Source organism: Rhipicephalus sanguineus, chromosome 1 (genome assembly GCF_013339695.2).
Source record: "Rhipicephalus sanguineus isolate Rsan-2018 chromosome 1, BIME_Rsan_1.4, whole genome shotgun sequence".
Classification (NCBI taxonomy): domain Eukaryota; kingdom Metazoa; phylum Arthropoda; class Arachnida; order Ixodida; family Ixodidae; genus Rhipicephalus; species Rhipicephalus sanguineus.
Window position 1 is genome coordinate 312,610,840 of NC_051176.1, and position 13,342 is coordinate 312,624,181.

Here is a 13,342-nt window from a genome sequence, read left to right on the forward strand (position 1 = left end):
AAATGCTCGGGTTAGAATCGACAAGTCTGCCAACAGCGCGTTATCACGCACTAACTGACGTCCGGGGTCAAATCTTACATTATTAAATGTGAATGCGCCAAGTGTTCTGAATAAAATTACTGAAATAGAAAGTTTGACTCTAATATATGAGCCCGATCTGCTTGCGTTAACGGAGACCTGCACTGTAAAAAGAGACCGTTATTTTTACGCCCAATATTGTGTAAAAAAGGCGGTGTCGCCATCGTAAACGTAAACTACGGTATTCTCACCGTATACCATGCCGCGCGCATGCGCATTGACTTTTAGGAGAGAAGAAAGGAAAGAGTAAAGAGGAGGAGCGGCGTCATGCGCTCGCCTTTCGTTCCCCGCCGCTCATGCACGCGCGTGGACGCTGCGACGACTGCTTGGCGCGCCGGCGCAACTTGTGTTACGGTACTCGCGAGAAACCGGGCATGCGCAGAGCGGCGCAGATACGGCAAGGAACAGCCGGCTCGGCGCCCGATGCGTCACCAGTCTCGCCATTTTCGAAGGCTCTGCTATCGGCGCTGGTTTGGAATCCGTTGGGCCACGTATTGTACTCCCGCTGCAGGTACGTCGCAATCTTTTCTCAAAACTTAATCGCGCAGTGATGCATGCGAATGATGCGTGTGCTCTGGAAGTATCAGAAAGCCATTTGACTTCACTGGCTGGATTTTGTGCACTTGCTCTCATGACTTTCTTGAATAGACGTCTTGCTTTGTGTTTGCACCGCATGCACTGCTGTATACTTCGCCTTGCATGGGTACGCGCCGACTTAGTGCGCGATTATTTTCCTTGTATGTGCCAGTGCAAGAAAGCATGAATACGAACCTTCGAGAGTTAAGGGGCTGATATACTCCAGCGTAACGTCGACGCGCGCGCACGCTCTGCACAGCGACGCTAAGCTAACAAACGCGCAGCACTTTATAGTCCGACGCGCGGCGCTACCGACGCGTCCGGCGTCCGTCAGCGCGCCCCGGCTGCAGCCGGCGCGAGATGCGACATGCTGCACTCCGCGCCGGAGCGTTACCCAGACTGCACTCCGTCTGCGTCTCTTCGTGAAGAAGGGACGCCGAGTGCACTAAAATGCGCATGCGTCAAGGCGGCGTACTGCGTCGCGGAAGTGGGAGTATAGAGTGCTCTGTTTTCGCGTCAACGTAACGTGACGAACCTGACGTCGCCAACTCCCGCAGCCGCGGGCTGACGCGAACGCACGTCGGAGTATAACAGAGCCTTTACAGTTATAAGGTGGCCACACACAGCACGCCGTCAATATTCGCTACATTCAACAGGTATGTAGTTATTGTGAACGGCGTGTTGCGTGCCAGCAATGTAAGGTGTTTTGAAGTTCCCACATATGTGCACTTTTGGTAGGCTGCAGTTTCGTCGAGTTCGCGCTCTTTCCATCACGAAAAGCAGAATCAAACGGTGATAGTTGCGGAAGCATTTTCTTTTTCTTCGTTGAAGTGCTGTAATATTTGTTGCCTCATGCTGTATAGTTATGTTTAATAGCTTTTTCTGGAGCAGCAGCTGAAGGAGGTTTGAGTTTTCACGTGTGCGCGTTTTGCTGCGCTACGGCTTCGAGTTCTGAACTGTCTTGGTTCGCGTTGACTTTCCGAGGCTGCCGTGAAAGAGAGGTCAAATGGTACCTTTCGCTTAGTACATATTCTGTTAACTGCGACATTAGCGTCGTTTTTTTACATGTATTGCGCCTTGAATGTACGCTTTTTAATGTGACAGCTCGCAGGGCGATTTTTCCGAACTGCATGCCCGTATGCCTAACTGTTGGATGCTTGTCGATTGGATGAGATGTTTGTTGAAGTCATGCAGAGCAAATAAAATGGTTGCAACTGTAAGCTGTGACTTGAATAATTCATTTATTTTGTACTTAACCTAGATTATCAAAATACATTTGTATTTCAGCACTGGATGGTTGTATATTGCAAAATGTGACCTCCTCTGTTAGCACACTAAGCAGAGAAATACACGTTGCGTTTTTTCAAAGTTCCAAAATGTGACGAAAATTCTTGAAATAAAAACTAATCATACTTGAAGCCACTTAGCATCATTTTGTTGCAGTTGCATCAGCATATGATACAGGAGCTGTGTCAGTACGCCCAATTCATTAGCACTAGTCTCATTTTTTTTCTGACATTTAGTTGCGCAATACATGCTGAAATGAAAACTGGAACTACTTGAACTATTAAGAATGCCATTTCATTGTCAGTGCTCTTAACCCTAGGTGGCGACCTGTGGAACCCAGAGGAGTGCCTTGTTGCTGATCGCCACATGTTGGGAGCGGCTAGAGAACGTCACTACAGTATTCTGCATGTTATTCACCAGTTATTTTTCCTTTCACGTCTGTTATGCTGAAAGATTGTAGTCTACTTTGGAATTCGTTCAAAGGTGTGTATTTAAATCATTCTGGAGAGCATTTTCATCTCCTTTTTGTAGAAAAAAAGCTGCTAACATAAGCATTGTTTCTTTATTGTGGTGTCAAGAGATCTGCAAAGATGGTGTCTCGTCCTTGCTGTTGTATCTGCATGCAAGCATCCTACAGATTTTCTCTTGAAAACACCTCCCAATAGTAGCCTGCTGTACCTATGGTGATGGAACTTTAACGCCGCTCTAAGGACACATGGTCATTGTCAGTGAAAATCACCTATGTCTCTTTCTGACTTTGACGACGTTTGTCTGAACGCAAAATACGTGTTTACTGTGACAATTGTTCAAAAACATTGTCCTGCTATTTGATTTAAACTCTCCGATTTGATTCAAACACATTACTTATATGAGGGGATGGTTCCCGTGACTTTTGTTTTGAAATAGGTGGCAGTAAAAGCCTGGCAACCGTCTGTGATCCACATTCACAATTATTGCAGTCCACCTGTGAGATGGCTGGTAATAGTGACGTTTCGACTAAACGTTTGTCTTTTCTAGCTTACAAAAACTCAATTTTTAGTAACAGAACAATCTCAGGGCGCATTAATTTGCCATTGAACGCCAACTTTCTGCCCTGAGTGCCTTTTTTAAGCTCCCAGATATAATCAGTGTTCCATAGTTAAAACACCCAACCTCGGTACTTTCTCGTTCATCCTCGATGCTAATTCTCAGCGTGGGCTGAAACAAAAATGAGGTCTTTACAATAGTCGCATAATCCACATTCTCAGGGTTGTATTAGTGTATAAATATGTACTACGTGCCCTGAATGCTATCTCATAGGCTGTTGCAGTAAAGAGACGACTTTTTTTAAATATTAATGATTATGCCTTTATTGAGGGGTGTCGGAGGTTTAACGTCCAAATGTGACGTCCTACCATCCTGTAGCACTTCTTCTGAAGGTCTTTTCATCCTAAAATTCAAGTTGGCAGATGGTGCGAGTGAGCGTGCGTGTAACTAGTCAGCGACGTGGCAAGAGTATAATGCTGCCGCGGATGACGAAAAATTTATTGGTGCAAAAGCAACCTTGGCCAAAGAGGACCATGGCTCATGATATGTTTTTGAACTCAATGTGACATATAAGACCTATTTTCCAAGTGTTCCCAAATATACCGCAGATATGCTGAGCAGCAGGCCAAGGGAAGCTTGTACCCATTGCATCACTGGCGGACGCCCAGCCGCACTGGGGATCGAACCTCGCACCATCCGCATGTGAGGCAGATGCTTAAATCACTAAGTCAGTGCTGCAGCATAAAATCAATACAAGTACAGTGAAACTTTGCTGCGGATTAGTGGTTAACATTTATGTTAGATTGGGTGATTTCTAAGAAGGAGAAAAATCTGTATAAACAACATTTATGGATAGCCTTGAGACACCGAATTTCAACATTTAGGACCTGCATAACTTTTTAATATATTTTGGAAATTACTACAAATCTGGGTACAAGCTCATGAGCAGCTTCAATACTGCAATATTTAGCATTGTTTTTTTCCTGCTTTTGCACAGGGCACTTTTGGTATTAACCCAGACCATGGAAGCAAGGCTGAGAAAAAAAGCAAGGAAAGAGAACCCAAAAATATTCAGTTTGACGAAAAAATCATGGATTCTGAATGGAATGTTTACGTGAGTAGCACAATTCCTGACTGCATTTTCTTGAGGTTCAAGTATTGAATACAACGGACCATAGCAGTTGTCCATACTACTACTACAGCAAATGAACTTCACATGTTCAAACTTCTGGCTAAAGTCTAGCTTTGTAAGTGTACAAAAATAAAGCCAACAATCTAAACACAATTTTTGGGCAGCTTGGTTCGCTCTATGCCCGAGTAGCTTCCGCTGGAGATGCCACTTGTGCATTTTCAAGGAGTTCTGTATGGATGCACATTGTTGCAAATGCAACCTTGCCTAAAACTATTTTGCTCGTCAATGTTGCAATGAAGACACGTCCAGTCAAAGCGAGGGAAATGCTGGCTTAGAGGAACATAGAAACCGTGAGGGATAAACTAAGTAAGCCTGTGCCATTTTGTCCTTATGGCTTTTATACTGTCAGATTCCTGATGGGCGCATCGATTACTTTGTCATCTGGGTAGCTTCCCTAGCTTCATTAGTTTTTTACCTCTTACTGATAAATTTAATTTCACACAGTCTTGTTAGCGTCAGTTCACCTACTTCCATTTCATTACACGCATCAGAAGTTGACAGTAGTTGATGCGGAGTGACCTGAGAGCAGCTGCGTTACCTGTTTAGGAGGTAAAATGCTTTGTGGTCCATGCAATGTAAATAGGGGGTCATCGTTTTGCAACTAGACTGCAGATGAAGCATATGTCAAATATCTATTCTGACTGTGCCCCAAGCTAAGTTCTCCTTGAAAAAGTGTCTAGTATAGAGCGACTACCTATGCAATGGTAGTCGCTCTATACCGCACGGTTGCATTGTGTGCTTACAGGAGGCATCAGAGAAATGGAATTGGAGAGTCTTTTAAGTAAAAATTTGTAGTGAATTATTTAGCGATTTGAAATTTTGTGATGATAACGTTTTATTTTTTTGAATCACGAGACAACTTCAGAGGATGATGGTGAAACAAAAAAAGTGAAGCACTAGGGTGGACCTAACAAGGAGTTGGAAGAAAACCTAATGTTCAACTGGTAAGGAACAGAACATCAGTTAACCATAAGTCGTGAAAGAATAGAACTGATAAATAAGTTCATTTGCTTGGCCATGGAGTTACCATTAACTCAAGCAATAAGAGGGAAACAATTGAGAAGCTAAGAATCGCGTGAAATACACTTCGTTGGTACTCATAGCCGCGGCTTTCCAGTATCTGTCAGGACGAAAGCTTGCCACTACTCACCCATATAGGACAGGATAATAGATGAGGTTGAGATTAAATGAAAGATTAACATGAAACGGCCGGAAGAGAACAGAATAAAATATGAAATAAATACTAGTAATGATGTTGTTGCTGAAACTAAATAGAATATATGAATGGGCAGTGCATCAAGTGTAAAAAAAGACAGATCGTCACTTTGGATGAAGCTGTGGATTTGAAGCAATAGCAAGTGCTGTAGTGGTGACAAAAAGGACATGGGAGGCTGAAATTAATAAATCTAGGGCGCTGAGGCTGGTGCAACTACTAGGTAAGGGTTAATAGAAGGAAAGTTCGAGATGCCTTGTTCAGAGTAGACATGTTTAAGCTGATGATAGAAGTAAAGCACGGACTGAGGTACTAAGACAACTGTCTCTTTATAACCGATTTCTTCTTTCATATAAAGGTGCCGTGAGAAGATCTATGTCTGAAATCACTCCACTATTTCAATGCTGCATTCTGCTGTGGCCGCTCATTATATGCTAACAGCCTGAGTACTCTAATTTAAACCTCCATAGCCTAAAAGTCACATCGTAGGTAGTGTTATATAGTCTCTCCACGAAGAGCAGTATATTGTATTGTCTTATGCTCTTTTCTTTTTTGCAGATTTTTGAACACCTAAAAATGTACAAGATAGACCAAACTGTTACAAAGAGATTATGATAAAGTTATTTATTGTGCCTGGAATGGACATATGCCAAATGCAGAATCCAGGTGTGTGGAGAACTTTAATAAATAGCAGTATTGCCCATTTCCACTGCATTGTCTTCCTGCACAGCATAGTTACACTTCCTATATTACAGCAGTGTCCCAATCCAAGCATGCAGTTTTTAGGCTTAGTCAGAGTGCCATACGTGCCTGCATAGTAGAAAAACAGCAGCGCTGCAACTGTGTTAATCAGGTCGAATGAATTTCACACCATGAAATAGCGCGGGCATTGAAGATCGAGAATATCTTTTGTGTACATTACAAATCACCTAAGTTGACAAATCTGCATGAGTTCCGTTCCAGTAGTATGTGTAGACAGTTGCCTATACGCAAAAAGGATGTTAGTCTTCATTTTGCACTGCAAATCTAGAAAACCAGCAAAATGTCGTTGTGCTCATTTCACGGGGCACGTCATATATTACGGCCTAGAGGTTAGAAAGTCAGAAAATGTTGGTATGCATGTTTCACAGTGCACTCCATGTTTTACAGTCTGCTACAACACGAGAAAATGTTGCTGCTGGGGTTTTACACAGCATTGTCTAACGATGAATTTGCACACCACCGTGTTTTACACGCCACCGTGTAACGATGAAAATGCCGTGTAACCACCGTATATTCAACGGGTTAAACACTAGATAACACGAAATTGGTGCAACGTAGATTTTACGGGCTGTGGTTATTTTTACTGGAAAAGTACTGTGGAGTGAAAAAACAGTGACCAGATTTTTTCTACACGATATCATTATATAGACGGCATGCATGCCGTAAACTTGAAATACGGGTCGCAATTTTTTTTACGATAAAAGTCTGGCATCATCAGCTGCCGGTGCTTTCACCGTAAAAACTACGGTGAACTTTTTACAGTGTGGCTGCAGGGTGACATTAATGATGCGGATGTATTTCCTAGGTCATACAATGTGCTACGACATGATAGAACAACGAGAGGTGGAGGCGTTGCATTACTGATTAAGAAACCATTGAAATACGTGCAGCTACCGTGTATCGATGGAACGGAAAACGTGTGGTGCAAGTTATTTATGAATGAAACTGCCTTAATTGTTGGCGTTATTTATAGAGCACCAGGAAGCTCTAGGGATTTCTTGGAGAAACTTGATGATTACTTGTCTGAAGTTGCTAACGCTAGGTGTAGGCTTATTATCACTGGGGAGTTTAATTTGCCTGGTGTTGATTGGGATTCTCGCACTGTAGGAATTACCGATAGGCATGCCGCTAAAGATATGCTAGAAATAATGATTAAGTATGACTTGATTCAGGTAGTCAGTGAACCAACAAGAATACAAGGCCAATCCCGAGCGGTACTAGATCTGTTATTCCTATCACAAGATACTTTTCGTTGCAAAATTAATGTATCAGACGGAATTTCCGATCACAGGCTGGTCGTAGCTACATTGGGTATTAACGGGTCGTGCTTACAAGAAAACCAAAAAGTTCAAGTTCGTGATTTCAATAATGCGGACGACACTTCCATTCTCGATCGCTTGGAAATGGCCTTCGATGCCCTGCCTGACACAAACGATGTAGATACGCTGTGGAAGTATTTCACGGCAGTCGTAAAAAAATGTGTATCACTTTTCGTACCAACGAAGCTGAAACGCTTGCAGAAATCTATCCCTAGATAACTCGCAATATTATCCACTTGAAACGCCGACTACGGCGTGCCAGGCGAAAGATTCCAAGAAATCCTGAGGTTATTGCTAATCTTAGTACAACTGTTCGAGCGGAATTAAAGGCATCTAAAAACCATTTCCTATTTCAAACATTGACAGAGTACATGAAACGCTCACCCCAGAAGTTTTGGAGATATCTGTCAGGCTCCAAATCAACTATAAGCGGTGTTACTGTAAATGGAACCACATGTAATGATTCCGTCTTGGTCGCTGAAGAATTTAATAACTATTTTAACTCAGTATTAACCCGGAACGTAGTTAATTCACCTATTTTCAATAGGAGCGACAAACAAATTAATGACGAGCGTATAATTATTTCCCAGGAGGGTATTTTATCTTTGTTGCTAAAATTAGACACTAAGAAGTCGGCAGGTCCCGATATGTTGCCAAATGAGTTCCTAAGACGATACTGTGAATGGGTTTCACAATTTTTGTTCAGAATATTTAGTGTATCGCTGCGAGAAGGAAAGGTACCAAGGGACTGGCTGATGGCCAGAGCAGTGCCTGTATTAAAATCTGGAGACAAACTCAATGTAGCTAATTACCGCCCGATCTCTATCACATGCAACACGTGTAAAATATTAGAGCATATCATTTCTAAACAATTAGTGCAGTATATTGAAGAAAATAAACTTTTCTACAAGCATCAACATGGTTTCCGCAAACGCCTGTCAACTGTCACCCAGCTTTTTGAAACAATACACACATTCGCAACTGCACTTAATTCTAGGGAGCAAATAGATAAGATCGCGATAGAGTTGTCAAAGGCATTTGACACCGTTTGTCATGCAAAGCTGATCGAAAAAATGCGTGAGCTTGGTGTGGCTGTGGAAATTAAAAAATGGGTGACTGCCTATTTGCATAACAGGGAGCAATTTGTAGAAATTACCGGAGCGCGGTCAGATACATTGCCTGTTACGTCCACAGTACCAAAGGGATCGGTGTTGGGTCCAATTTTATTCCTGTTGTACACCAATGATATTGCAAAAGTTGTTCACTCTTCCGTTGATGTGAGACTGTTCGCGGATGCCTGTCTGTTATATACTCGTGTAAAAAGCATTGCTGACTAGGTCTTGCTCAATGATGCTTTGTGTGCTATTGACAAGTGGTGTGAGAAATGGGATATGAAAATTAATTTCGACAAGACTACATGCATGACGGTATCAAATAAGAAAGCGCCATTGACGTTCACGTACACAATAAAAAATAAAGATGTTAAGCGATCTAGTCAGGTAAAATATCTCGGCGTTAAAATTACTTCGAATTTGACCTGGAACAAGCATATTGAAAATATTTGTGGTTCGGCTGAACGTAAGCTGGGTCTTCTGCGGCGGAAGCTAAGAGATGCTCTGCCTGAGACCAAACTGATGGCTTACAAAACAATTGTACGCCCAACCCTAGAATATGCCAGTATTATATAGGATCCACACAGTCAAAAGCTTGTTGATGAGCAAGAAAGGATCCAGCGAATGACAGCCAGATTTATTTATTTGTGCTACCAGAGGACGCAATCAGTGACCGTGTTACTCCACAGGGCTAACCTTCAGAAGCTGTCCACGCGCAGACAAATCGCACGCTTGAAGTTTCTATACCAGCTCTATAACAAAACATTAAACCTAGATCCAACTTTGTACTTGTACCCCCCAGCCCGAGTGTCACCGCGTATCAATCATCCGTATGTTATTTCACCCTATGCCACGAGAATTGATATGTTCAAATTTTCATTTCTGCCTCGTACAATTATTGACTAGAACAAGCTTGATGCCAGTGTATTTATTGATTGTGAATCAGCTGAAGTTTTTCAGCGTCATTTGGAAATGATTTGTGCATAATATTGTATTTAATGTTGTATATTACGCTTCCCCACCCCTGTGACAGCCCGTGAGGGCTTACAGTATTGTAAATAAATAAAAATAAATAAAATAAATAAAAAAACTTCTGCGCCGACCTGACCAAAGATACAGCGTACCGATTGCTCTATTGCCTCAATATTGCGCTTAACGCTCGATTCGCAGCATGGTTGCGCCACCTCACGGAGAAAGTCATGACTAGAAGCTCTTAAGCGGCGACCTCAGAGATCTGTGTACGCTAGACACCATGAAAGGCCCGTTTGATTGGCTTTCTCCATCTGAGTTAGTTTGTTTTAGTGGATCATCAATCGTCCAGCACTGGCGTATCAACCATTTAACAAGAAGGGAATATGATAAAAAGTACAATCCACTTTAAATAGCTTACTCTTCGACATAAATTTGATGGTGATGATGAAATAAACATTTAGTTTGCCGAAACAGTGAACTTGAGAATTATATTTGTGAATTTGGTAATAAACACTTCTTACACATTCACTGCCGCCCCCCCCCCCGCGCAATAAAAAAAGAAATCCGCAAGTGAATACCCCCCCCCCACAAAAAAAAATAAAATAAAATCCGAAAGTCAATACTAGCATGAACATGCTGTGCTAACAGTCTTTTTACAGGAGTATATTTCGTATATCATTCAATGATACATCTCTCCCATGGGAAAACGATTTACGGTTAATACGTTTGACAATGCAGGTAGCATTTGTTTTCCATATTTTGTTCGACCCTTTGTTACTTGCCATTCTACACACTGGCACTGGCGTGTAATTAGTTTATCGTAAGTAAAAATGCGGGTTGCAGTGGGCATGTCAATCAGTGTAGGGCAATCAGAAGACCTTTCGCACAGAGTACAAATCGCTTGGAGAGGTTATCGTATGGTTGACCTGGTCATTCAATATATGATTCGGATCGTCGAAACAATACATTCCTTGTCTTAATATTGTTGATGTTTAAGCGGTTTTGATTAAGCCCATAAATTATCCTTGACATTGCATGGTTAGCTCCTTATTTTCATCAAGTCCCAACCTTAATTACACTAAAATTGACGTGATGTGCATAGACCCTATATTTAGCATTGTTATGAATGTTTGGGATGTCGCTAATATAAACCATCAAGAGAAAATGACGCAAAATAGTTCCATGACGGGCACCACAATTGACCGTTTCTTCTTCTGTATATGAGCATACTCGTTCAGACATCACAATCAGTGTTTGATATTGCAAATACGACGAGTATAGAGATATACTGTGATTCTGATGCCATAAAATTGTAACTCCCTTAACAAAACTTTGTGGTTGACAAGGTCAAAGGCTTCGTAGTAGTCTAAAATTCAGGCGACCACTATTTTCTGGTTTTTAGAGTTTTGTATAAAAACCTCGACATGAACACCTACTTTGTCAATTTCGTCTTTACGGAAAGTACAGTGAACTGGATGAATGAACTGTAAGCATCAACGAATATATGCTCTTAATACCTTATATTCTTCATCTACATTATCACAGGGAAGGGGGGGTGCTCGGTTGAGAGTGGTGTTGTACACGTTCCTCTAAAACAGGAACGAAGGCTCGTTCCTCGTTCCTTTCCAATATTGGAACGAGTTCCCGTTACAAGTTCCTGGAACGCGTTCAAAGGAACGCGTTCCAGTTACTTTTCGATAATTCGAACGTGTCGTTACTTTTACGTTACATTTGAATTTTTAATCAAAATATAGTGCCGGATAACCCCGATGCGAAATAAGGGCAGCAATTTAAAGCTAACATCGAGCTACATATATTTTACGTATTTGACATCGCCGGCAGAGGGTTATATGCAGATAAAATTAATCTAAAGAAACGCTCTTATACCAACTTTTTATATACCACTGGCCACACAACAGACATGTCTAACTGTAACGTTCGTGCTCCTCTATTACAAGTGCAACACACGGGGCACTTTCCACGTTGGTCTTCAAGTGCGCCGTCATAATACTGCGCATCAGATATGTATATAGAAATTCCCACTCATGCACCAATATAAATTAGTTTCATGCATAGGAAACCACATCGCAAAGAACAATACATAGGCATTTAATGAGTGCTGATTCAATATCGCAGTGTAAGTAGAAAATAATGTCCAGGATACATATTCGCAACTTAGTAAAGACCGTTGTTCGAACTGAGCAAGAGTCGCATCTCGATGTTGGTATCCGACTGAGGAGCCTGTTTTCTTGTCAGCGCTTCGTTGGCAATGTTGAAGAGCCTTCTATCAAATTCTTGAGGGTACTGCCGTGTTGTACACAAATAGGGGCAAGTCAACCGTGGTCGTAGGGGTGAGCCCTTACAAAAATGGATTTAGACAATCTATAGACTGTCTAAACCCATTTTTATACAATCTAGACCACCTACAAACATTTTTATACGGGAGGGTAGGCTCAGCGGGCGCAACAAGAATGTAGCGCTGGATGTACGCGTATCGTTTATTATATGACAGACGAATTGAAATATAATTAAAGGTTATAGACCGATAGCCGCGAAGATAACTCGCATGTTGAAGGGATCGATGCCTGCCGAAACGAAAGCATCGAAAGCACCGAACAGGCGCCACTGCAGCACCCGCGTCTACTGCGTTTCGGTCCTCTTCCCCGATATTCACGCAGCCGGGCGTCAAAAGATATATTTGTCGATAGTTGCCGGTGGCATGCACGAGATACTAACGGGACGATCGAGCCAGCCGCTGAAGACCACGCGACGAGAGAGACATTCCCAGGAACTGGGCCGAAGCTTCGCAGTCGGCTGCGCGCGAGCACAAAACCAGTAAAACGTCAGAAGAGTACGCTGCACGTGGCAAGGCGCTCACTGCCAAGGGGTAGAACCAAAGTATGTCTTCGTCGCCGTTACGTTGGGGCCGAAGACCATTCATGCGCAGTGGGAGGCCACCGCGCGGGATTTCGGTGATTAGCACGTAGGTGCTTCGCTCATTTTCTGTGGGCTCTGGCGTTGTGATTGGATCATCTTTCCCATGCTCGTCAAACACCAGATTGGCGATGATGATTCACGCATTGGAAAACTCCGCGGAACCACGCGTAGGCCGCTTGCGGCCTGAATGTCCAACGAGACGGAATGTACAACGAGACTGAATGTCCAATAGTGGACATTCCGTCTCGTTGAACATTTCGTCTCGTTGGACATTCCGTCTCGGTTGGACATTCAGTCTCGTTGGACATACAGTCTCGTTGGACATTCCGTCTCGATTGGACATTCAGCCTCGCTGGACATACTGTCTCGTTGGACATTCAGTCTCGGTTGGACATTCCGTCTCGTTGGACATTCCGTCTCGGTTGGACATTCAGTCTCGTTTGACATTCAGTCTCGATGGACATTCCGTGTCGTTGGACATTCAGTCTCGCCGGTCACGCGACCCATTGGGCATTCCGTCTCGTTGTACATTCCGTCTCGTTGGACATTCAGGCTCTGAATCTCCTTCACGCAACTGCGGGGTTCTCGTAAAAGCCTTTCTGAGGCAAGGCAGGTACGTCGACATCTTCATTTTTCGTTGCATGCTATCGCAGTAGCCCAGATAAATATTAAATATGTTGCGGAAGGGCGAAATGCGCGGCAGTTTTCCGTCGCCATAAAACTGTTCTACATTGTTCGGATAATGCAGCCGGTTGGTTATTTCCCATTAATCTTCGTGCGAATTGAATGCGGTATTTTCTTCTATAGACATAGTGGTATTGTCTGTGAATTCCGGGCGACTCTTTTCGAATATGGTTAGTGGGAGTTC

The 13,342-nt window shown here is 42.8% G+C and overlaps 1 long non-coding RNA gene across 4 annotated transcripts; it reads left to right on the plus strand.

The window, feature by feature from the left end:
* Positions 1-447: 447 nt before the first annotated feature.
* LOC119379436 (uncharacterized) lies at positions 448-6,081 on the plus strand. Of its 4 annotated transcripts, none has more exons than XR_005181187.2 (5): positions 448-589; positions 2,261-2,424; positions 3,965-4,081; positions 5,015-5,103; positions 5,931-6,081. It is a non-coding gene; the product is annotated as an uncharacterized LOC119379436 (long non-coding RNA). The 4 variants fall into 4 exon arrangements; XR_005181186.2 differs by having other exon boundaries at positions 449-589; positions 5,025-5,103; XR_005181188.2 differs by lacking the exons at positions 5,015-5,103; positions 5,931-6,081 and adding an exon at positions 4,905-5,003 and having other exon boundaries at positions 453-589.
* Positions 6,082-13,342: the final 7,261 nt, after the last annotated feature.